General features: G+C 36.8%; 1 pseudogene; it reads right to left on the bottom strand.

Annotated features, from left to right (window-relative positions):
• Positions 1 to 16,728: 16,728 nt before the first annotated feature.
• Positions 16,729 to 17,160, bottom strand: LOC110295152 (ubiquitin-conjugating enzyme E2 variant 1-like; annotated as a pseudogene).
• Positions 17,161 to 25,971: the final 8,811 nt, after the last annotated feature.

The following is a 25,971-nucleotide window of genomic DNA, read 5'->3' as shown; positions in this document are numbered from 1 at the left end:
GCCCTTTCTATCTCAGTGAAGAATTGAGTTGGAATTTTGATGGGGATTGCATTGAATCTATAGATTGCGTTTGGCAGGATAGATTTTTTACTATATTAATCCTCCTGTTCCATGAACATGCTGTTCCATCTTCTGAGATTTTCTTCAATTTCTTTCTTCAGAGACATGAAGTTCTTATCATACAGATCTTTCACTTCCTTAGAGTAACACCAAGATATTTTATATTATTTGTGACTATTGTGAAGGGTGTTGATTCTCTAGCTGCATATGTAGCAGAAGATGGCCTAGTCGGCTATCACTGGGAAGAGAGGCCCCTTGGTCTTGCAAACTTTATATGCCCCCAATACAGGGGAATGCCAGGGCCAAGAGCAGGAGTGGGTGGGTAGGGGAGCAGGGCGGAGGGAAGGTATAGGGAAATTTCGGGATAGCATTTGAAATGTATATAAAGAAAATATCTAATAAAAATAAATTAAAAAATTGGGATGGATGATTTTTCAGTCATTCACAGGGTGATTGACTTTTGTTTTTGCTGTTATTGTTGTTTTTGCTTTTTGTTATTGTTGTTTTTGTTGTTGATATTTTTGTTTTTGTTGTTGCTGTTTTGTTTTTTGAGGGAGTGTTACAAGTTGCTAATAGCCTTGGTCAGGGAACAAAACAAAAATAAGGGGTTTATTTCTCTCTTTTTTTTCTTCCCTCTATCATTCTTTCTTATATAATGTTAGGGGAAAAGAGTGAAGAATAGAAAAAGAAAATAGGGGATATAAGCATAATAGGTTAAAGGGGTATAATATTGTGTCTACTTTTAGGCAAAGAACACTAACAAACCAACATTTTACATTTGGGATGGGCTTTTTATATTGATACAGTTAAGGTTATGTTTTATTACAACATAATATATGTTGCAACATTATGGTATTGTATCTATGTAATTCTTAAAAATACAATGTTACGTTTCAGAAATTTGCAATATGATTTTGAAACTATTTCGATTAAAGGAGAAATGAAAGCTAAAGTTAGTCAATCAAATGTATGGTCATAATAGATAAGAATTTAGTTACTTATATGAATAATCTTCATTTAGCTTTCCACAGATATTTTCAAATTTAGGCAGATAGTAGATAGCTGGAAACAAACAATTCAAATATAACATCAATAAATAGATGGTCTCCAAAAACATGACATTTCTACAGAATATGGTGTTTATAGATGGCTTTATTAATAAAAGGATTTATTTATTTATTTATTTATTTATTTATTTATTTATTTATTTATTTATTTATTTTTGGCAATATGACATGTCAATTCCTGGCAGTACCACAATGTTACTTTAAAGAAGATGATGAGCTTTGAAGAGCCTCCGAAAACACTTTTCTTCAAATGTGGCAAAAGTTGCCTTAGGAAAAAAAATTAGTAAATTAGGAGCCCTTACCTTAACTGCACAGAGAATGCTGTCCTAACTGGAAAAAATAGATGCTAGAAAGTTGACTGTCAAGTTTTGCAAGGACAAAGTAGCCAAATCCATTATAATTCCTGCTTCACAGAAAAATCTCTCAGATATTATGGGCCAAAACACTGAACAAGAAGCTCTGATGACTCAAAGAAATTTTGGGTGACTGTGTAGGCAGCCAGATATTTCTGAAATTTCTGTATTTTTGGAAGCTACTTGTTCCATACTTCATTTCTCCTCAGGTAAGATTTATCCTTCTCAAGTCTCTAATTGGTTGAAGACTAAATAGTTACAGTCTTACAATAAAGTTTAAAATCTTTAGGATTTAAGAAAATGTTTCAAAGTCTAAGAAGGTGTTCTTAGCCTTATACATACAAGTTACATAATTAGTACAAAATTCTAAACTCACCTAGATAGGATAAATAATGGAGTACTTTGGACAACTCTCAAATACGAATGGACTAGACATTATGAGTGCAATTCTTACCTGATGATTTTCATAATTGTTCTTATAGTATTTAGTTTATTGATATCAGAGAAAGAGTTCTTTATTGGATGAAGAGAAGGGGAGACCTTGTGGATAGGTCTTATGTAACACATATTTAGATGCTAATTTATAGAAATCATAAGGGTCATCTTAATATATACAGAATCACAACATAAAGGTCATCTTGCAATGAACATGTGTGTGTGTAACTTAAGTGCACTAATTCTAAAAGTCAACATTAGTGTAGAATATATGAATTAACTTAAGACACTTGTAGGTGTGCATTTTTTTTAATGTATATTGTGTGGCACTTATATCTCTCACCATGCCAACCTTTATTTCATCTTAATTCCTTCAAAACTCCCCCAGCCAACATGAGGTAGGAAGGAAAGATTAGAGATGAAATGGGGTGTAGCCCTCTTTAAATTCTTTCATGCTGAATAGGGGTGTTCATTTATTTTGGGCAAATTCAATCTTTATAGTCAGGATATCTCCAACTTCTTGTTCATTTTGTCATGATCATCAGAAACAACTGTAACAGTAGCAAGAACCAACAGTGCACCTTCCTGTTCTTCTTCCTCTTCCTCTTCCTCTTCCTCTTCTTTTTCCTCTTCCTCTTCCTCTTCTTCCTTTCTTTCTTCTTTCTTCTTTCTTTTCTTCTTTCTTCTTTCTTGTTCTTCCCAGGTATAACTAAATTATTTTTGTTTGTTTGTTTGTATTGTTTGTTTATTTGTTAAATTAATTGATTTTAAAATTTTATTTACATTTCAAGTGTTATCCCCTTACCTGGATTCCCCCTCTTTTCTGAAATTTATACTCTCTCAGACTCTTCAAAATTAAACTGTCTGCAGCTGAAAGAATCACTCCCTGACCAGTATGTTTTGGGCAAATAGTTTGTTGGTGTGGATAATTGAAGCAGTTCAGTATCCCATACTCATTACATAACATTACTGGGGTTTAAAAAAATATAAAAAAGTCTCATAAAATACTTTTCAAAACTATTTTTTTTATTTTATTGTGTGTGTGTGTGTGTGTGTGTGTGTGTGTGTGTGTTAAATATGTGTGCAATATATTATGTCTTGTGCCTGTAAAGACCTGGAATAACATCTAATGCTCTGAAATTAGAATTAGCTCACCATGTGGTTAATATAGAACAAACCCAGGTTCTTTATAATAATAGTCAGTGCTCTTAAACATTTCACTGCAGAGTAGTCTTCATGTCTGATTTAAAAATATTTATAAACTATACATAAAACCTACAAATGAGCAATTCTAAAATGCAACAATTCTAAAATGGTTGAGAATTATACTTTATAGAATTTTCAAATATAAAAATCCCCATTTTAAAGTCATTAGGAAATCAACTGATACCAGGATATGAAAAAAATCCAATCATTTTCTAAAATCACACAAAAGAGTCATATTGACCTTATTAGGAATGCTCATGGCAACTGGCCAAAATATATTATCAGTGGAATAAACATTAGCACATATACACACAAGTTTATAACGTTGTTCTCCCTCCTCATCCAAATGATTTTAATCACTTGAAATACCCCTACCCTCAAAATTGGATGTCCTTACTTTACATGTACATAATTAATCTCTTTAAACACATACCCAATCAGATATTCATTTTTCATACCAAATGTTATTTGTGTTTTTGTGTATTTATTATTTGGGTATGTGCACATTTTTTGAACTCATTTGCACTACAGAACCACCAAACAGTCAAGTTTTAAAATCACCCAAATCACCTCTAGCAAGGTAATATATTAGTTTTCAGTATTACTCTACCTTTTTTTTGTTGTTTTATTTAATAAACGTTGATACAGTATTATAATGTATATGTTCAGTACTGTTAAATGGCTCACAAATATTAGCCTCATTAATCTTAAAAATAGCCCTGAAAGAGTTCCTGAATATTTTCATTCTAAAGCCATGGAAATAAAAATTCAGAGGAATTTGGTAATTGAGATAAATATCACATGGTTAATTTGTGATCTGGGATTTAGTTTAGGTGTTCTTTCCTCTGGATCTCATGCTTCATTAAAAACAAATACCTTATTCTTTTTTCCCATGAAAGTAGAGTAACTTTTAATTTGTTGAACATGAATAGTATATAGCTAGGTATATTAATTTATGTGAAAATACTAAATGCAAATAAGCATGGATATTAATTAAAGATAGTTTAATCAGTTGTTCTAAAGACCACTTTGCATTGTTGAGAAAGGACTAAAAATTTATAGCAGACTAGAAATTCTGTCATTTATCATTTATTTGTTTTTCTTTTTTCTTGTTTGGTGAGTTTGTTTGATGAATCAGGCTAAAGCAAATACAGAATATAAGAAGAGTCTTGCTTGTGAAATGTCTCATCTAGCATTACTATTAATTTTAAAATGTTTCACTGACTGCATTTAACATTCATGTTTGATATGTCTTGCTATCTTTGTTATTGCAAGTATACATTCTAATTCATACTAAAATCATTACTCCAGAGAACCAAATAACCTTATTAAAAAAATGGGTACAGAGTTAAACAAAGAATTCTCAACTGAGGAATATTGAATGGCTGAGAAGCACCTAAAGAAATGTTCAACATACTTAGTCATGAGGGAAATGCAAATCAAAACAACCCTGAGATTCCACCACACACTAGTGAGATTTGCTAAGATCAAAAACTCAGGTGACAGCAGATGGCAAAGATGTGGAGAAAGATTAACACTCCTCCATTGCTAGTGGGATTGCAAGCTGATACAACCACTCTGGAAATCAATCTGGCAGTTTCTCAGAAAACTGGAAATAGTTCTACCTGAGGACCTGCTATACCACTCCTGGTATTATACCTAAAAGATGCTCCAACATATAACCCTTGTTCCAGTATGTTTATAGCAGTCTTATTTATAATAGCCTGAAGCTGGAAACAACCCAGATGTCCCTGACCCAAAAAATGGATTCAGGTAATGAAATACAATTACACAATGGAATATTACTCAGCTATTTAAAATGAGGACATCATGAATTGTGCAGGCAAATGGATGAAACTAACAAATATCCTCAGTGACGTAACTCAGACAAAAAAGAACACACATGCTATGTACTCACTGATAAGTGGTTATTAGCTCCAAAGTTCAGAGTGCCCACAATACAGCTCACAGTACATATGAAGTTTCAGAAGAAGGAAGACCAAAGTGTGTATGCTTAAATCTTATTTAGAAGGGGAAATAAAATAGTCAAAGCAGATAGAGAGAGGAAGGGACCTGGGAGGGAGAGAAGAGAGGGAAGGAAAAGGTGTGGGCAGGATCAGGTATGGGAAGAGACATGAAAGAAGTAGAGAGGGTGAGGAAATTGAACAGAAATATTTAGCAATATGTGGTGGGGAACTGGGGACAGCCACTAGAAAGTCCCAGATGCCAAGGAAGCAAGAAGTTTCCAGACCCAAAGGGGATGACATTAGCTGAAATACCCAAGAAGAAGGAGATATAACCTATAGAGGCCATCTTCAGTCGAAAGGCCCAACCCCCACTTGAGTGATGGATGCACACATCCATCTCAAAAATTTTAATCCAGAATTGATCCTATCTAAAGAAATGCAGAGGGAAAAAAAACAGAAGAAAAGGACCTCCAGAGACTGCCCCACCTAGGGATCCATCCCACCTGCAGACACCAAACCTTGACACTATTGCGACGTCAAAATATGCTTGCTGACAGGATCCTGATATAGCTATCCCCTGAGTTGTTCTGCCAGCATCTGATTTATACAAATATAGCCAATCATACAACTGAGCCCAGAGAACCCAATGGAAGAGTTAGAGGAAGGACTAAATGAAGAAACTCAAGGGGATTGCAACCCCAGAGGAAGTACAAAAATATCAACTACACTGACAACTCAGAGCTCTCATGTACTAAAACACCAACCAGAGAGTCCACATGGAGGGACTCATGGCTCCAGCTACATATATAGCAGAGGATGGCTTTATCTGGCATCAGTGGGAGGATAGCCCCTTGTTTCTGTGGAGCCTTGATATCCCATTGTAAGGGGATGCTAGAGTGGTGAGGCATGACCAGGAGTTTGGGTGGGGATGCACCCTCACAGACTGGATGGAGGAGTTGTGGACAGAAAAGTGGGAAGAGGGAAAACATTAGAAATGTAAATAAATAAAATAACCAAAAAAAAAATAAAGTAAGAATAGATCTTACTAAAAAAATCATTATTGTATACTTAGCTTTTTTCAAACCTACTTTTAATAAGGGTTCTCAAATTCTTTGATTCTGCCCTCCTTTGATGCTTCATTCAGAAGTAGAGGAGACAGTATGTTAAATGTGAAAAGGAAATGTAGACCTGTTTAGAAGTAACTCATTGTGGCAATTCCAATCTCTATTTGTCAAGATACCAGCAGGTGACTTCAGTAGTGTCAGAATACTAAATATGAACCATCAGTGTCAGCACAATGAAGCAGAAACCACCAGGACTCTGCCAAATTGTCAGGAATCAGCAGGAACAAATCAGGACCAACCAGGATTCCAGGACTTCTCTGCAGTGCCTCTCTCAAGGATGCTAAGATAAGAGAGATTGGGAGACCAAAAAAGTCTGGCAAAACTAGCTATGCAAGCTCTCCGTCACTATCCATTTAGTCCTATTTATACGTTCTACAAACATCATGTGTCCTCCCATGGACTGGTCTTGCCACAGAAAAACACCACATGAGCATGAATCAGCCTTAGCGTTTGAGTCTGTATCATCTGAGCCAACCAGACACTTCCACTTCACATTATATTCTTCTAAGGATGTTCTACAAATCTAACTCATTTTTAAATGAACTTATTTTAACTTAATGCAGAATTATGCAACAAAATACAGGAACATATTGAAATTCTGGAAAGTGAAAATCTATGAGAATCAGGCAGGCTTTCTCACTTTACTTAAGCAATATTTTGCAAATTCAGCAATCTGGAAAATCAATGGCCATGAAAACCATCCCAGCCAATGGCTTCCTGGCATTAGCCTGGCATATTATGAAAAATGACTTTCACTGATACTTGGAGAATGAGTTTTTAAAAGAGATTTATAATAGGTTCATAGTTTAGAGCTTAAGAGATAGAGATCAAGCAGTTATGCATAGGAATAGCAGCTCCTAAAACCTGGGCTCCCAAGGAAAGAATCACTTAAGAGTTCCCAAAGCTCTCTAGGTTTAGGATGGTCCATGAGCTAGTGAACATTGTACGTTGATTCCTAAGAACATGTTAACTTTGCTGTGTTAATATCTATTTTCTTACCAGAATAAAATTGGTCAGAAGTCAGTGTAATGCCCTTGTCGAGGTCTGCCTCTTTAAGTTTTTTTCCTGGGTTTATTTGTAGCATTTTCATAAGGGAATCATGAATATCAATGAAAGTAAATATATTAAGCAGTAGTATAATGTCATCTGGACACACAAAATAGGTTTGTTTCCTTAACTGCATAAAGATATAAAAGAAGAAAAATTTTAAAATTAAGCAATGATAAAGTATAGGCAACGAGTACAGTTTTATTGGACTTTAAAAATAATCATAGGAGCCAGTAAGCTACAAATATTACCTGATTTCAGGGTCAAGGAAAGTGAAAAAGCAACAATAATAAAAGTAAGAACAGGGAAAGGACTTTGGGAGGAAAAGTGTTAGAAAAGATAAAAGTATTATGGAAAGCATGCTTAGAAAATAGACAAAAGAAAAACATAAGCATTTTGCTTTTGTAAGTAATTCATAAAGGCAGGCAGATAACTTGTAAGAGGCTATGTTATGAGATCAGGAGGTCTGAGAAAGTAAAGTATAGTCTATTTCTCTCACATGTACACATGCTGTATGTGTTTGTATATGGATGTGTGTGTTTGTGTCTGTGTGTGTGTGTTATAGAAATTATTTTAACCTTGGCCTAGAGTTTCTAAAATCAGCACAAGCTCTGGAAGAATACCTATCCTCCATGTTATTAGAAATGACTTTCCTATTGATAACCCCAAGTTATTTACTACTACGTAATATCTAGGCTGCTCCTAACTCCAATTGGCTAGCACACAAGGCAACATTTTCCTTCTTTCTTTCTTTTTTAATTGGATATTTTTAACTGCTTCTCCCAAGGTCACTCTATCAACTCCTAACTCCAGGTTTTTTCCCTTCTGAGTCTAGTTCTGACTTTTTGAGAATATGAACACTAAGATGGAAGTGTGAGCCAAAAATCCCTTTCCTGTCCAAGTTGTTTTGTTCATGATGTTTCACCACAGCAATTATAACCCACCCACTCCTGCCTCCCGACCCTGGCATTATCCTACCCTGGGGCATCAAGCCTTCACAGTACCAAGGGACTCTACTCCCATTAATGCCCAAAAAGGCCATTCTCTGCTACATATTCAGCTGGTCCCTCCATGTGTACTCTTTGGTTGGTGGTTTAGTCCCTGAGAGCTCCTTCCATCTGGGACTCTGTGCTCAGTCCAATAGTTGGCTGTGAGCATCCACCTCTGTATTTGTTAGGCTTTGGCAGAGTCTCTCAGGAGACAGCTATATCAGGTTCCTGATGGACCCCATGTAGGGCAGTCTCTGGATGATCTTTCCTTCACTATCTGCTCCACACTCTGTCTCCATATTTCCTCTTGTGAGTATTTTGTTCCCCCTTCTACGAAGGACTAAAATATCCACCCTTTGATCTTCCTTCTTCTTGAGCTTCATGTAGTTTGTGAATTGTATCTTGGTTATTCTGAGAGTTTAGGCTAATATCCACTTATCAGTGAGTGCATACCATGTGCGTTCTTTTGTGACTAGGTTACCTCACTCAGGATGATATTTTCTAGATCCATCCATTTGCCTAAGAATTTCATGAAGTCATTGTTTTTAGTAGCGGAGTAGTACTCCATTGTGTAAATGTACTATATTTTCTGTATCCATTCCTCTGTTGAAGGACATGTGGGTTCTTTTCAGCTTCTGACTACTATAATTAAATATAAATATGCTATGAACATCATAGAGCATGTACATCATGGCTTCTCTTTCAACAGCCTGAATTTTTCCTTCCTTTCCTTGTCCTACTCCATGCCTAACCCTGGAAACCTTCACCCCAACTATGTACCCTGTACCCTCTGCCCAGCTATTATTTATTTTAGGCATCCTTATTTACCAATCTGAAGTAATTTGAGTGCAGGGTCATGGGGGCTTCAGGTAGATTCTAGGTCTTGGGGGCTTGCACTTAGGATTATAATAGTCAGTAAAAGACAAAACCTCATATATGTATACGTGTTGTGTGTGTGTGTGTGTGTGTGTGTGTGTGTATGTATGTGTGTGTGTAAATTTATAGTGTTAAATACACTATACAGAGAAGGAATACAGTATGGAAAAGGAGAGACATTATATACTGGAATAAAATGTCTTTGTATTCTATCTGGTTATCTTCTGGCCATGCAGGTCTAGGAATTAGGTAGGCCATCTTGACTCTTCCTATTCTCCATGATCAATTCTGAAGTTTCTCCCCCAGCCCTGTAGCACACCTCTTCCAGGGTCCCGTACTCATTCTCAGCCTCCATTTCCTCAATACTCTTTGGAATCTCATTGCTCCTTTCTTCCTTCCCACAATGCCTTTCAGATACTTCACTTCTAGACCATCCCCATTCCTTTCTGCCAGTCTCAAAACCTCGAAACACTTTCTAGCAAACACCTCCTGTGAACACATCTGGGAAGAAATCATAAACATTATCAAACAAGCAACTCATAGTCACCACATCCCTAAGGTACAGAGTGGAAAATAGAATCCAAGAAATGCAGCACTCACTCTCTGTCTTTGCAAACTTTATTTCAACCTTACCCAGATTAGAGTCATTTGAGAGTAAAATTGAAGAATTGACAAAATCCCTCCATAAAATCAGGTAGTAGGCACTCCTCTAGACAATTTTCATTTTCTTAACTATTGATTGATTTGGGAGAGAATTGCCTATTGTGGGTGGGAACATCTCTGGGCTAATGGTTCTGAGTTCTCTAAAATACAGACTGAGAAACCTATAGGGAGAAAGCTGATAAACATCCTCTTCTGTGGCCTCTCCATCACCTCCGACCTCCATGTTTCTTCCCTGCTGAGTCCAGTTCGGATTTTTTTAGATGATGAACACTAAGATGGAAGTATGAACCAAATATACCTTTCCTGTCCAAGTTGTTTTTTTCATGATGTTTCACCAGAGCAATTGTAACCCTACTAAAATATTATCTCTCATCAAGGACATGACCATGTCTCACCACATAGAATTACAATAATCTCTAATCCAGATGCTTGGACACCAAAGCAAAATCACTACAACTAACTTCCAAACAAATATATATATATATATATATATATATATATATATATATATATATGAATGAAATCTTAAACCCTCCTACAGTAGATATTGGCAAATGTAATATAAGTGAAGCACATGACAGGAATATCAAATTATACATTATGAATTTGCTCATGAGCTACTTTTTGCTTTATGATATGTTCCCTGTTGCAAATTTGCAATAAATATCTATAGTTAGTGGATCATTTCATATAATATTGGCCAGGGTTGCATGCAAGGAAATGAGCTTACAGGCAGTTGCTCTTTGTGTCTGAACACATTGGAAATTTGCTGCCTTTCTAGTAACCCTGTAGAGAGATTTTATAATAATCTTTAAATATGGTATGTGGTTTCTCTAGTGTGCAAACATAGTAACCAGGAGATGTATCTGAGTTTTGTCCCTGGGTTGTGGGATTAAAGCTCTACAGGAGCACTACCACCTTGTTTACTGTAACACTAGAATTTAGAAACCAACTAATTTATAGTGTTCTCCTTAACTTCATGGGCTACCACTGCCCTATTCAAATATTTTATCTTAGTTCTAAGTTACTCTAACTTTTAGATATTTAGAAAGCAGTTTTTAATGTAGCAACCCTTTGAATTCACTTGAAGCATTTTAAATCTCTTAACTATGTTTTCAATCCCAAACAACAAAAACATTCTTTTAATATTTAGAGCACTCAGAAGATATTGTCCAAGATGGTGTGAATTATATGCCAATCTACAGTCTAATATCCTAACATAAAATTAAGATATGTAGTTTAGAAAACTATTTTTCATTTTATGCCAGTAAGGCAAGGGTGCCTTTGGTAAATTAGCATTCTCTTCTAATGTTAAAGACCATTGTTTCACCTACACAGGCTTGTAAGTTAACAATTTTAAAAGTAGGGTGATTGCATGTTTGTTTATGATATTGGAGAAATTTAAATCTGTGTTTTCTATTGCTGCAACAAATCATGTCCCTATAAATTCAGGGTTATATTAGCAACAAGTAGCTTTACTTTTGCTATTTATTCTACTATACATGATTCATCCTGTACTTTGTTTTACCCAAGGTAAAGTTCCAAGGATGCAGCCAATCTGGATGCCAAACTTTTGGTGAAATTACTGTGACATTGGCTTCTATGTCTCCTAAAACTTCTATTTCAATGTCAGTTATTTGTATTTTAAACTTCACTCTCTGATCATTTATAGCAGAATAGTAAAATACTTGTTTTCATGTATTTCCTGACTTTTTTATTTAATCTACTGAAGCTGCTCTGTCTTCAGTTATATCCAGTGTAGTGCTGATTTTAACAACAGGCATGAAATCTTTAATTGCTCTGTAGACTTGTTACTCTGATACTGACAGGGAAAGAGTGGATTAAAGATGATATAGGAGCCTATAGGAGGGCCTCTTAGATCATTCCTGATGGCAAAGCATTATTTTGCTTGTCCCTTTTGAATTGCATTCATTATTCCAATGCCAGCCTTTGCCATAACTTCTGCATAATCCAGAAATTTTCTTTTTAAATTATTTCTAGGAAAAGCAAATCATTGTTTCTAGGAAAGACTTTCTTACAACATCTGACATTGTTTTATTTCTTAAAACTTTTAGAAATTGCTCTATCAGAGAAGTATAATACATATGAGATCCAATATCAGCCATATTGCTAATGCATTCACAGATAGGTGCTGGTTTTGCCTTTAAAGACCTAGCCATGCTTTTGCCTTCTGAATTAGTATTTTAAAAGCCAAAGATTCAATTAATATCTGTCTGATTTTGAGTCTGACAATATTCTATTACAGCTGACATTAATCTTTGTGAAACAAGTTGGTGAAGGCTTCTTGGGGCCTTGTATAATTTTAGAAAAGGACTTAGACCTATTTCTTCATCCTTCAACATTGTCCCAAGCTTTTAAAGCTGCTGGACAACAAAGCACCAAGGTGTGATCATCAATTCTAGCTACTTTTATATCTCACCATATTGGCCTTCAGCCAGAAACTGGTCTTAGAAAACATTAATATCTCTAGACCAATTACATTCTTCTATGACCCTAGCTTCCTCTTTCCAACATGTTCATCATTGTAACTGAGGACCAGCTTCTGATATTGCTGCTTCCAAATCTTTCCAGTCTTAGGGCATAGTTTTTTTTATACTCTCTGAATTTAAGATTTACTTAACATAGGGTGAATGAAACCATGTGATTGCTTCCGTAATCTTGTCAAATATAATGTCTGTAAGTTTTCACTTAAGTTTTTCATAACCTTGGCAGGTTGCTTGCAGGTCGTTTCTGTTTAACTGGATAAACTAAAGTTTATTTTCTGAAAATCTCTGGCCACTACTCTTCTATTCATCCTGTGGTGGATCAGTGGCTTCTTACTTAAGTTCCTGTCTGTGTCTGAGTCCTTTTCTTATTTTCTTTCTTTCTTTCTTTCTTTCTTTCTTTCTTTCTTTCTTTCTTTCTTTCTTTCTTTCTTTCTTTCTCTCTCTCTCTTTCCTCTCTCTCTCTCTCTCCTTCTCTCTCTCTCTCCCTCCCCCCTCCTCCCTCTTTCTTTCTTTCTTTCTTTCCTTCTTTCTTTCTTTCCTTCCTTCTTTCCTTCTTTCCTTCTTTCCTTCCTTCCTTCCTTCCTTCCTTCCTTCCTTCCTTCCTTCCTTCCTTCTTTCCTTCCTTCCTTCCTTCCTTCCTTCCTTCCTTCCTTCCTTCCTTCCTTCCTTCCTTCCTTCCTCTCTTCCTTGCTTTTTTCTTTTTTCTTTTTCCTTTTTGCAACGTAGCAAATTGCTTTTTTTTTTTTTTTGGTATGCATCCACATTTCAACATTTAGTGGTCCTGAACTGAGTGGGGTATGAGTCAATGAGTCAGGCCAGAACCACTGATATGTAAATGATCTGCAAATATAGTAACACAGAGCTCCTGCCAGTCCCTACAGAGAGTGTGAGGAGCAACACTGAAACCTGAGTTTGCAGGGTCATGGTCTTGTGTTTCAGATTTCAGGCTCCATATTAGACCTGATGGGTGGCCAGGGTGACTCGAGAGCCATGTTCAAACCTCTTCAATGTGTAAAAGCAAAGCAATTATGGAAAAGTAACCAACTCAGAACCATGTGCACTGAGGACTCTCCTATTGGCCTTTGCTAGGCATATATCCACCAAGGAACATGAGTGCTGGCCCATATGAGTAGCTCTGTGACTACTCTGTTTACCTTTAGACCTGAGCTCAAAGTTCGAGGGCATATGGAGGCAGCAGGGCAAAGGACCCTGCTCTCCCTTTCTAGGCTGGTGGCAGGTGAATTCGTATAGTCCGGAGCTAAGTGAGGAGGGCCAGGCTCTTCCAAACTCATCTCATGGCTTCTGGTCACAGCAAGTGTTGGGTGGTGACAGGCAATAAGGAAGTTGAGGAGAGGAGAGAACAAACCCTTGATTTAGGTGTGAAGTTGGGAAGCCCTGAATTCTTCACTCACGGTCAATTTCAGAGGGAGGGAAGGGTTATAATCTAAGCTTTGGCCAAGGGTGGGAGTGGAGGAATGGAGACCATGGCTTAAATGGGGCATCATTCAAGACTTAAGAAAGCAGGGATGCTGTCACCTGAAATTTTTATCTTAGCCATTCTGACTGGTGTGAGGTGGAATCTCAGGGTTGTTTTGATTTGCATTTCCATGATGATTAAGGATGCTGAACATTTTTTCAGGTGCTTCTCAGCCATTTGGTATTCTTCAGGTGAGAATTCTTTGTTTAGCTCTGAGCCCCATTTTTTAATGAGGTTATTTGATTTTCTGGAGTCCATCTTCGTGAGTTCTTATGTATATTGGATATTAGTCCCCTATGTGATTTAGGATAGGTAAAGATACTTTCTCAATCTGTTGGTGGTCTTTTTGTCTTATTGACGGTGTCTTTTGCCTTACAGAAGCTTTGCAATTTTATGAGGTCCCATTTGTCTATTCTCGATCTTACAGCACAAGCCATTGCTGTTCTAATCAGGAATTTTTCCCCTGTGCCCATATCTTCGAGGCTTTTCCCCACTTTCTTCTCTATAAGTTTCACTGTCCCTGGTTTTATGTGGAGTTCCTTAATCCACATAGATTTTACCATAGTACAAGGAGATAGGAATGATCAATTCAGATTCTTCTACATGATAACTGCCAGTTGTTCCAGCATCATTTGTTGAAAATGCTGTCTTTTTTCCACTGGATGGTTTTAGCTCCCTTGTCAAAGATCAAGTGACCGTAGGTGTGTTGGTTCATTTCTGGATCTTTAATTATATTTCATTGGTCTACTTGTCTGTCACTATACCAGTACCATGCAGTTTTTATCACAGTTGCTCTATAGTATAGCTTTAGGTCAGGCATGATGATTCCAGCAGAGGTTCTTTTATCCTTGAGAAGGGTTTTTGTTATCCTAGGTTTTTTGTTATTCCAGATGAATTTGTGGTTGCCCTTTCTAGTTTGTTGAAGAATTGAGATGGAATTGTGATGGGGATTGCATTGAATCTGTAGATTGCTTTTGACAAGATAGCCATTTTTACTATATTGATCCTGACAATCCATGAGCATGGGAGATCTTTCCATCTTCTGAGATCTTCTTTAATTTCTTTCTTCAGAGATTTGAAGTTTTTATCATACAGATCTTTTGCTTCCTTAGTTAGAGTCATACCAAGGTATTTTATATTATTTCTGACTATTGAGAAAGTTGTTCTTTCCCTAATTTATTTCTCAGCCTGTCCATCCTTTGTGTAGAGAAAGACCATTGACTTGTCGGAATTAATTTTATATCCAGCTACTTCATTGAACCTGTTTATCAGTTTTAGAACTTTTCTGGTGGAATTTTTAGGGTCATTTGTATATACTATCATATCATCTGCAAAAAGTGATATTTTGCAGATGCTGGCGAGGATGTGGAGGAAGACGAACACTCCTCCATTGTTGGTAGGATTGCAAGCTTGTATAACCACTCTGGAAAACCACCTGGCAGTTCCTCAGAAAATTTGTCATAGTACTACTGGAGGATCCAACAATACCTCTCCTGGGCATATATCCAGAAGATGCCCCAACTGGTAAGAAGGACACATGCCCCACTTGTTCATAGCAGCCTTATTTATAATAGCCAGAAGCTGGAAAGAACCCAGATATCCCTCAAGAGAGGAGCAGATACAGAAAATGTGGTACATTTACACAATGGAGTACTACTCAGCTATTAAAAACAATGAATTTATGAAATTCCTAGGCAAATGTTTGGACCTGGAGGGCATCATCCTGAGTGAGGTAACCCAATCACAAAAGAACTCACATGATATGTACTCACTGATAAGTGGATATTAGCCCAGAAACTTAGAATACCCAAGATATAAGATACAAATTGTGAAACACATGAAACTCAAGAAGAAGGAAGACTGAAGTGTGAATACTTTGCCCCTTCTTAGAATTGGGAACAAAACACCCATGGAAGGAGTTACAGAGACAAAGTTTGGAGCTGAGATGAAAGGATGGACCATCTAGAAACTGCCATACCTGGAGATCCATCCCATAATCAGCCTCCAAATGCTGACACCATTGCATACACTAGCAAGATTTTGCTGAAAGGACCCTGATATAGCTGTCTCTTGTGAGACTATGCCGGGGCCTTGCAAACACAGAAGTGGATGCTCACAGTCAGCTATTGGATGGATCCCAGGGTTCCCAATGTCAGTGCTGGAGAAAATACCCAAGTATCTGGGGGGATCTGAAACCCTATAGGTGGAAAAACAATATGAAGTAACCAGTACCGCCCCCACCCCCCCGGGAGCTTGTGTCTCTAGCTGCATATGTTTCAGAAGATGGCCTAGTAGGCCATCAGTGGAAAGAGAGGCCCATTGGTCATGCAAATTTTATATGCCTCAGTACAGGTGAACGCCAGGGCCAAGAAGTGGGAGTGGGTGGGGGAGGGTTTGGGTGACTTTTGGTATAGCATTGGAAATGTAAATAAAATAAATACCTAATAAAAAGTATATTAAAAAAAAGACACACAAAAAAAAAAGAAAGAAAGAAAGCAGGGATGCAGCCAAAGAGCCCCAAGCTCAGCAATAGTTAATCCCATGACTGTTACCTGAAGCCTTCCCATCTATTTAAGGGCCACCACACAGCTGTAGCAGAGGGCAGGGCAGGCAAAGGCAGGCCCAGGCAAAGTGCCAGCAGAAGGTGATTGTGTGATGTGTCTGTTCACTGTTGCTTTCTGCTCCCAAAGAAAACTGATTTCAACACACCTTCTTGATCCCAAAGTTCAACCAGGCAGACAGTGGTTACACTCGACAGATAATGTTACATAGCACAACTTATGTATTTCAAATGGATGAGAAGTTAGTATCAGAGAAGTGTCTCAGGATGAAGTCTGAGTGGGGCTTCCCTCCAGAACTTTGAGGTTTACAGATGTATCTAGAAAATCCAGTACTATGGAAAATGAAGGCTTGAGTTGGATCGGAAGGGGAAGCCAGGGCCTTGGCGACTAATTGCTTTAATGGTGTCCTTCTGGTAGCTGTGGCAGCTTCATGTTCTCTTTTAACATATTCAAGCTCCACAGTTCCTGCAGTATAACTGATGCTATGGGAATTCTGCCACTTTGCCAGCACTGTTGTGGCTCTTGAATCCACCATTCCATTCAAACTGTTGAGGCTGCTTATATTGACTCTTGTTACAAATCTTACAGACAGGAGTGCATCTGGGTACTTATATTGTATATTATATTTGAAGGCTGCATATTATGTTTTCATATATTGTTCGTGGGGGTACAATTATCATCCCTGTGTATCTTGTAAATCTCATGTCCTCATCGTCCTCCAGGCCCCAGCTAACTGTGGTTGCCTACTCTTATCTTGCCTTTTTCCAGCTCTGCCAACAGTCAGGAATTTCAAGGAACTTTTACTCCCGAGCCTGGGGAGGCTGACATCTTGCATCTCTGTCTCTCCACTTTTCTTATTTTCATCTATAAGTCTTTATATGTCTTGTAACTTATCAACACATTTTTCATACTTAACATAATTATTAAACCACTATTTCATATTGGGTGCAAAATGGCTATTAAAGACATAATATGGGCTATCAAATTTATAGTGATTATAAATGGTATTATATCAATCTTAAGACACTTTCCTTTTCATTTTCTGCTTTGATTTTCAAGCCATCTAAAGAAGCACTATACAGGATTCTATTGTCCCATATTATAATATTTTCCATCCTTAACATTAGAAGGGTTGTTCTTTTTACTATTACTTAGTTCTATCCTTGAGGACTTCCCAGGTATATTAACAAGTCTGATGGTGTCTCAGTTTGTCTTAGCTGGCATGATTTATGGGTCTCTAAGGGCATGCCCTGTGTTGGAGCACCAAGCATTGTTATTTCATAAGAAGGTCTCAATCATTTGGTTTTACCAATGAAGACTCAGGGACCAGATGATGGGGTAGAATCCTGCTAGCTCAGAGACAGAGATGTATCCCAGGTGACCTTCCTTCTTATCTGATATCCCAGAAGGAATGATTCTTTCACTCACCATCTCAAAAACCTACTTTAAACTGAATGTCTCCCCTTTCTAATTCCTGTATGTCTCTCAATCCATTTTATGACTGTCTTACACTCTATGATTTTTTTCTTAATAATCATATGTTAAATTCCTGTCAACGTTTGCTTGCTCCAACTCAAGACCTGTGGTTGATGTTATTTCATCATTGTAAGAATATTTATGCAGAACTCTCTTGGAATAAAGCTATGTGCCAAGGCTGAGCCACACACCACAACTACAAATAGTGTTGTAGACTAAGTAACACAGTCTTGGGCAGGGTTGTATCACAATGTGATAAAATATACTGAAAAAAAAACAACTCTAGAATGAAAATGAAAAATATTCGAAGTAAATGGCATCAAGAAACAAGCTCATGTAGCCATTTTAATATCTTACAAAACAAATTGCAAGTTAAAAAGTTTCAGAAGACATAGAGAAGAACAATACAATCATAAACATTTATGTGCCCAAAATAAGACATCCATATTCATAAAAGGAACATTACTACAGCTAAAACCACATACTGACCATCAAACAGTGATACTGGGAGACTTCAGGACACAAAATTCACAAATTGGTATGTCATCTAGTCACAAAAATTAATAGAAATGCTGGAGTGACATGATGTCATAAATCAAATGGGTCTAAAGAGCATTTACTGAACATTTTACTCAAATACAAATCAACTTACCTTGTTCACGGAAACTCATGAAACTTTCTCCAAAATTAAGCACAGTTTTGGATATAAAGGAAGTCTGAAAACATTCAAGAAATTTGAAATAATACCCTGCATCCAATCACCAATTAGAGCCTAATGACAACAACCTCAGAAACTAGTAAAAGCTTATAAAACCATGGAAACAGAACCATTCACTACTAAATAATAAATGGGTCCCCCCCCAAAAAAATAAAGAAGTTTAGAATCTTCTAGAATGAAATGAAATAAAATTTTAGAATCTCTAGAATTGAATGAAAATTATGCTATCAATCCAAATCTATAGAACACATTTAAGGAAGTTTAAAGACGAAATGTCATAGAACTAAGGGCCAATATCCCCCTCCCCCCAAAAAAGAAAGGCATTGGTGAGATCCCCTACTATTTACAGCACAACTGAAAGTTATAAAGGAAGAAAAGAAATACCATTGAAATGGAGTAGATTTCAAGAAGCTATCTATCTCTATGTTGGAATCCAAATAGAAAATCTAACAAATGAAAAAATCATTTTGAAATATAAATTGCTGGGGGTTGGTGGCGTATGCCTTTAATCCCAGCACTTGGGAGGCAGAGGAAGGTGGATTTCTGAGTTCGAGGCCAGCCTGGTCTACAAAGTAAGTGCCAGGACAGCCAGGGCTACACTAAGAAACCCTTTCTAGAAAAACCAAAAAACAAACAAAAAGAAATATAAATGAAAGTTACAGGGGAGTCTTTACTAAATTTTGGAGAAAGAATATCTATATTAAAAATATACATCAAGGAAATCCTAAGGAACATAAGGATAAAATTTTAAAATTCAATTACAACTAAATTTGATAAATTTATTTTTTGTTGTTGTTTTTCATTTTTTATTGGTTGTTTACATTTCAAATGTTATCCCAGTTCAAATTTCCCCTCCACAAACCCGCATCCCTTCCTCCTCCCCTGCCTCCATAAGGGGGCTCCCCCACCTGCCCACACACATTTGCTTTAGCACCGTAGCATTCTCCTACCCTGGGTTATCGAGCCTCCACAGAACCAAGGTCATCCAGGTATTGTAGGCTCCTTCCAATAGTGTGGGTCTTAAGTTAGACTCTTCAATGGTTGGCCACTTCCACATGTTCTATGTCTCTATTTCCCCAGTAAATATTGATGGTTGTGGTTTGATGTATACAAAATATTAAGGTTAAATCAATATCAGATAGGCATTTTAAACAGATCTATAATCCATATTCAAACAGAAGCACTCATTTAAATTCTTGCTAAAGAAACCCAGAGTCAGATAGATTAAGTGAAGAATCATACCAGACTCTCAGTTAATAATTAATGCCAAAATCTCTTCAGATTATTCTTCAAAATAGAAGAAACATTACTCAGTTATTTTCATAATCCCTTAATTATAGTGAAATCTTTAAAAAAAGATTGAACAAAAAAATTAATTGCAGAAAATTAATTATTGTTCATGTTTTAAATGAGCATAGATGCAAAACTTCTCACTTAAACATTTGAAAACTATATCCAAAAACGCATCCTTAAGATCATCCACCATGACCATATAAGATACATATAATGATTCAACATAAATTAACCAAGGCATATAATCCACCATATAAGCAATCTGAAAGATGAAAGCACATGTCATTTCATTAGATGCAGAAACTACCTATGACAAAATCCATCACTGTTTCTTAATAAAAACCTGGGGAGACTGGAGATACAAGGGACATAGCAAACACAATAAAAATGATTTATAAGAAGCCCATCACTAACATCTTCCTAAATGTAAATAAATTCCAACAATTTACCCTAGATTAAAGAGCAAGAAAAGGAACAATAATTTACAAACTTCATGTCTATTCAAAATAAAACTTGAAGTATTCCATTAATGAAATTAAAAGAGATCAAATGGATACAATCAGGAAAGGAATAACTCAAAACATCTATACTTGCATGTAATATAATAACATGAGTGACCCTACAAATTTCTCAAGGAAACATTTGTGTCTGATAAATGTAAGTAGCACAGTAGCAGGGTATAGAATTAATACACAAAATAAGTAGCCTTTCTATATACAGATGGCAGGTACAGAGAATGAAATCAAGGAAGTAACACCTTTATAATGGCCTGCAAAACCAAATGGGCAATACAGTATCAGGAGGAAATGTTAACCAAGAGACTTATACAATAACGCTTTGAAAAATTGAAGAAGAAAGTAGAGAGTTAAAAGATCTGAAATTGATAGTGTGGATTTTAGCAGCTAGCAAACTGAGAAAGATCTTGGAGAAGTTGAGGAAAGGAAAACTCTAATATGAATATACTGTATAAAATTTTATTTTATTAAAATAAATATATTAAATAACTAAAAATGGATATCTACCTATGACAAAAACTACCTAATATGAATATACTGTATAAAATTTTATTTTATTAAAATAAATATATTAAATAACTAAAAATGGATATCAAGAAAACAAGTAACAATTTAAATGAATAAATGATGTAAACAGAATATTTTCAAAACATAAAAATATCTCAGGAACACTTACAGAAACAGAAAAATGCAAATCAAATCTACATAGATGCTCCATTTTACCAGTCTAATTTTGTGTTGTCATGGGGTTTCTGTATGTGAAAATATGTATTACTTTGAGACTGTATTTTTTTCTTGTGCATTTTCTTTGGCTCACATTTAAAAAAAAAATTGTGTTGTCTTATTATAGTTTGTTTGTTTTTAATGTTACATAACTTTTGGTTGCTTGTTGATCCTATTGTGAGAATAAAAAGAGGGTATGGATTTGATTTGTTGGGAAATGTAAGAATCTGGAAGAAGAGAGAAATCCAGCCTACATAGGGCCACAAACCTCTTCCGGTCAGAAAAGCACTTGGGTAGCTAGGGCGCAGGGTCCGCTGACTCTCCCCAGCTACCCACAACACCCGCCACAGGATCTTAAGACTTCTGGTGAGTGGAACACAGCTTCTGCTCCAATCCAATTGCGCGGGGGACCTGAGACTGCATTAGTTAGGGAAGCAGAAACCAGCCAGAGTAGGACCACAGGCCTCTTCCGGCTGGAACAGCACCTGGGTACTGCCAGCTACCCATGACCCCTGCCACAGGATTTTGAGACTGCTGGTGAGTGGAACACAGCCTCTGCTCCAATCTTTAAACAGTGACAACAACAACAACTAACCTCAAAGATTACCAGATGGCGAAAGGTAAACGTAATAATCTTACTAACAGAAACCAAGACCACTCACCATCATCAGAACCCAGCACTCCCACTTCGCCCAGTCCAGGGCACCCCAACACACCGGAAAAGCTAGACACGGATCTAAAAGCATATCTCCTGATGATGGTAGAGGACTTCAAGAAGGACTTTAATAACACACTTAAAGAAATACAAAGAAACACTGGTAAACAGGTAGAAGACAATAAAGAGGAAGCACAAAAATCCCTTAAAGAATTGCAGGAGAACACTGCAAAAGAGTTACAAATCCTTAAAGAAAAACAGGATAACCTAATCAAACAGGTAGAAGTCCTTAATGAAAAACAGGAAAACACATCCAAACAGATGATGGAAATGAACAAAACCATACTAGACCTAAAAAGGGAAGTAGACACAATAAAGAAAACCCAAAATGAGGCAACACTGGAGATAGAAGCCCTAGGAAAGAAATCTGGAACCATAGACACCAGCATCAGCAACAGAATACAAGAGATGGAAGAGAGAATCTCAGGTGCAGAAGATTCCATAGAGAACATCGGCACAACAATCAAGGAAAATGTAAAATGCAAAAAGATCCTAACTCAAAACATCTAAGAAATACAGGACACAATGAGAAGACCAAACCTACTGATAATAGGAGTGGATGAGAATGAAGATTTTCAACTCAAAGGACCAGCAAACATCTTCAACAAAATTATAGAAGAAAACTTCCCAAATCTAAAGAAAGAGATGCCCATGAACATACAAGAAGCCTACAGAACTCCAAATAGACTGGACCAGAAAAGAAATACCTCCCGACACATAATAATCAGAACAACAAATGCTCTAAATAAAGATAGAATACTAAAAGCAGTAAGAGAAAAAGGCCAAGTAACATATAAAGGCAAGCCTATCAGAATTACACCAGATTTTTCACCAGAGACTATGAAAGCCAGAAGATCCTGGACGGATGTTATACAGAAACTAAGAGAACACAAATTCCAGCCCAGGCTACTATACCCAGCCAAACTCTCAATTAACATAGATGGAGAAACCAAAGTATTCCACAACAAAACCAAATTCACACATTATCTCTACACGAATCCAGCCCTTCAAAGGATAATAACAGAAAAAAACCAATACAAGGACAGGAACCATGCCCTAGAAACAACAAGAAGGTAATCCCTCAACAAACCTAAAAGAAGACAGCCACAAGAACAGAATGCCAACTTTAACAACAAAAATAACAGGAAACAACAATTACTTTTCCTTAATATCTCTTAATATCAATGGACTCAACTCCCCGATAAAAAGACATAGACTAACAAACTGGCTACACAAACAAGACCCAACATTTTGCTGCTTACAGGAAACTCATCTCAGAGAAAAAGATAGACACTACCTCAGAATAAAAGGCTGGAAAACATTTTTCCAAGCAAATGGTATGAAGAAACAAGCTAGAGTAGCCATTCTAATATCTGATAAGATTGACTTCCAACCCAAAGCCATTAAAAAAGACAGGGAGGGACACTTCATACACATCAAAGGTAAAATCCTCCAAGAGGAACTATCAATCCTGAATATCTATGCTCCAAATACAAAGGCAGCCACATTCATTAAAGAAACTTTAGTAAATCTCAAAGCACACATTGCACCTCATACAATAATAGTGGGAGACTTCAACACACCACTTTCACCAATGGACAGATCATGGAAACAGAAACTAAACAGGGACACAGAGAAACTAAGAGAAATTATGAATCAAATGGATCTGGCAGATATCTACAGAACATTCTATCCTAAAACAAAAGGATATACCTTCTTCTCAACACCTCATGGTACCTTCTCCAAAATTGACCACATAATTGGTCACAAAACAGGCCTCAACAGATACAAAAATATTGAAATTGTCCCATGCATCCTATCAGATCACCATGGACTAGGGTTGATCTTCAATAACAAAATAAATAATAGAAAGCCAACCTTCACGGGGAAACTGAACAACACTCTTCTCAATGATACCTTGGTCAAGGAAGGAATAAAGAAAGAAATTAAGGACTTTTTAGAGTTCAATGAAAATGAAGCCACAACATAACCAAACTTATGGGATGCAATGAAAGCATTTCTAAGAGGAAAACTCATAGCTCTGAGTGCCTCCAAAAGGAAACTAGAGAGAGCACACATTAGCAGCTTGACAACATACCTAAAAGCACTAGAACAAAGGAAGCAAATTCACCCAAGAGGAGTAGACGGCAGGAAATAATCAAACTCAGGGGCGAAATCAACCAAGTGGAAACAAGAAGAACTATTCAAAGAATCAACCAATCAAGGAGCTGGTTCTTTGAGAAAATCAACAAGACAGATAAACCCTTAGCCAGACTCACTAGAGGGCCCAGGGAAAGCATCCTAATTAACAAAATCAGAAATGAAAATGGAGACATAACAACAGATCCTGAAGACATCCAAAACACCATCAGATCCTTCTACCAAAGGCTATACTCAACAAAACTGGAGAACCTGGATGAAATGGAGAAGTTCCTAGACAGATACCAGGTACCAAAGTTGAATCAAGATCAGGTTAATGATCTAAACAGCCCTATATCCCCCAAAGAAATAGAAGCAGTCATTAATAGTCTCCCAACCCAAATAAGCCCAGGACCAGATGGGTTTAGTGCAGAGTTCTATCAGACCTTCAAAGAAGATCTAATCCCAGTTCTTCACAAACTATTCCACAAAATAGAAACAGAAGGTACTCTACCCAACTCATTCTATGAAGCCACAATTACTCTGATACCTAAACCACAAAAAGACCCAACAAACATAGAAAACTTCAGACCAATATCCCTTATGAATATTGATGCAAAAATCCTCAATAAAGTTCTTGCTAACCGAATCCAAGAACACATCAAAACAATCATCCATCCTGACCAAGTAGGTTTCATCCCAGGGATGCAGGGATGGTTCAATATATGGAAATCCATCAACGTAATCCAGTATATAAACAAACTCAAAGACAAAAACCACATGGTCATCTCGTTAGATGCGGAAAAAGCATTTGACAAGATCCAACACCCATTCATGATAAAAGTCTTGGAAAGACCAGGAATTCAAGGCCCATACCTAAACATGATAAAAGCAATCTACAGCAAACCAGTAGCCAACATCAAAGTAAATGGTGAGAAGCTTGAAGCAATCCCTCTAAAATCAGGGACTAGACAAGGCTGTCCACTTTCTCCATACCTATTCAACATTGTACTTGAAGTCTTAGCCAGAGCAATTCGACAACAAAAGGAGATCAAAGGGATACAAATTGGAAAAGATGAAGTCAAAATATCACTCTTTGCAGATGATATGATAGTATATATAAGTGACCCTAAAAATTCCACCAGAGAACTCCTAAGCCTGATAAACAGCTTCGGTGAAGTAGCTGGATATAAAATTAACTCAAACAAATCAATGGCCTTTCTCTACACAAAGAATAAACAGGCTGAGAAAGAAATTAGGGAAACAACACCCTTCTCAATAGTCACAAATAATATTAAATATCTTGGCGTGACTCTAACTAAGGAAATGAAAGATCTGTATAATAAAAACTTCAAGTCTCTGAAGAAAGAAATTATAGAAGATCTCAGAAGATGGAAAGATCTCCCATGCTCATGGATTGGCAGGATCAACATTGTAAAAATGGCTATCTTGCCAAAAGCAATCTACAGATTCAATGCAATCCCCATCAAAATTCCAAATGAATTCTTCAACGAGTTAGAAAGTGCAATCTGCAAATTCATCTGGAATAACAAAAAACCTAGGATAGCAAAAACTCTTCTCAAGGATAAAAGAACCTCTGGTGGAATCACCATGCCGGACCTAAAGCTCTACTACAGAGCAATTGTGATAAAAACTGCATGGTACTGGTATAGTGACAGACAAATAGACCAATGGAATAGAATTGAAGACCCAGAAATGAACCCACACACCTACGGTCACTTGATCTTCGACAAGGGAGCTAAAAACATCCAGTGGAAGAAAGACAGCATTTTCAACAAATGGTGCTGGCACAACTGGTTGTTAACATGTAGAAGAATGTGAATCGATCCATTCCTATCTCCTTGTACTAAGGTCAAGTCTAAGTGGATCAAGGAACTTCACATAAAACCAGAGACACTGAAACTTATAGAGGAGAAAGTGGGGAAAAGCCTTGAAGATATGGGCACAGGGGAAAAATTCCTGAATAGAACAGTAATGGCTTGTGCTGTAAGATCGAGAATTGACAAGTGGGACCTCTTGAAACTACAAAGCTTCTGCAA

This window comes from Mus caroli, unplaced genomic scaffold, assembly GCF_978045245.1.
Source record: "Mus caroli unplaced genomic scaffold, Mus_caroli_1 scaffold_1, whole genome shotgun sequence".
Taxonomy (NCBI): Eukaryota; Metazoa; Chordata; class Mammalia; order Rodentia; family Muridae; genus Mus; species Mus caroli.
Note: the sequence above shows the minus strand (reverse complement) of the source record. Positions and strands in the feature narration are given on the sequence as shown.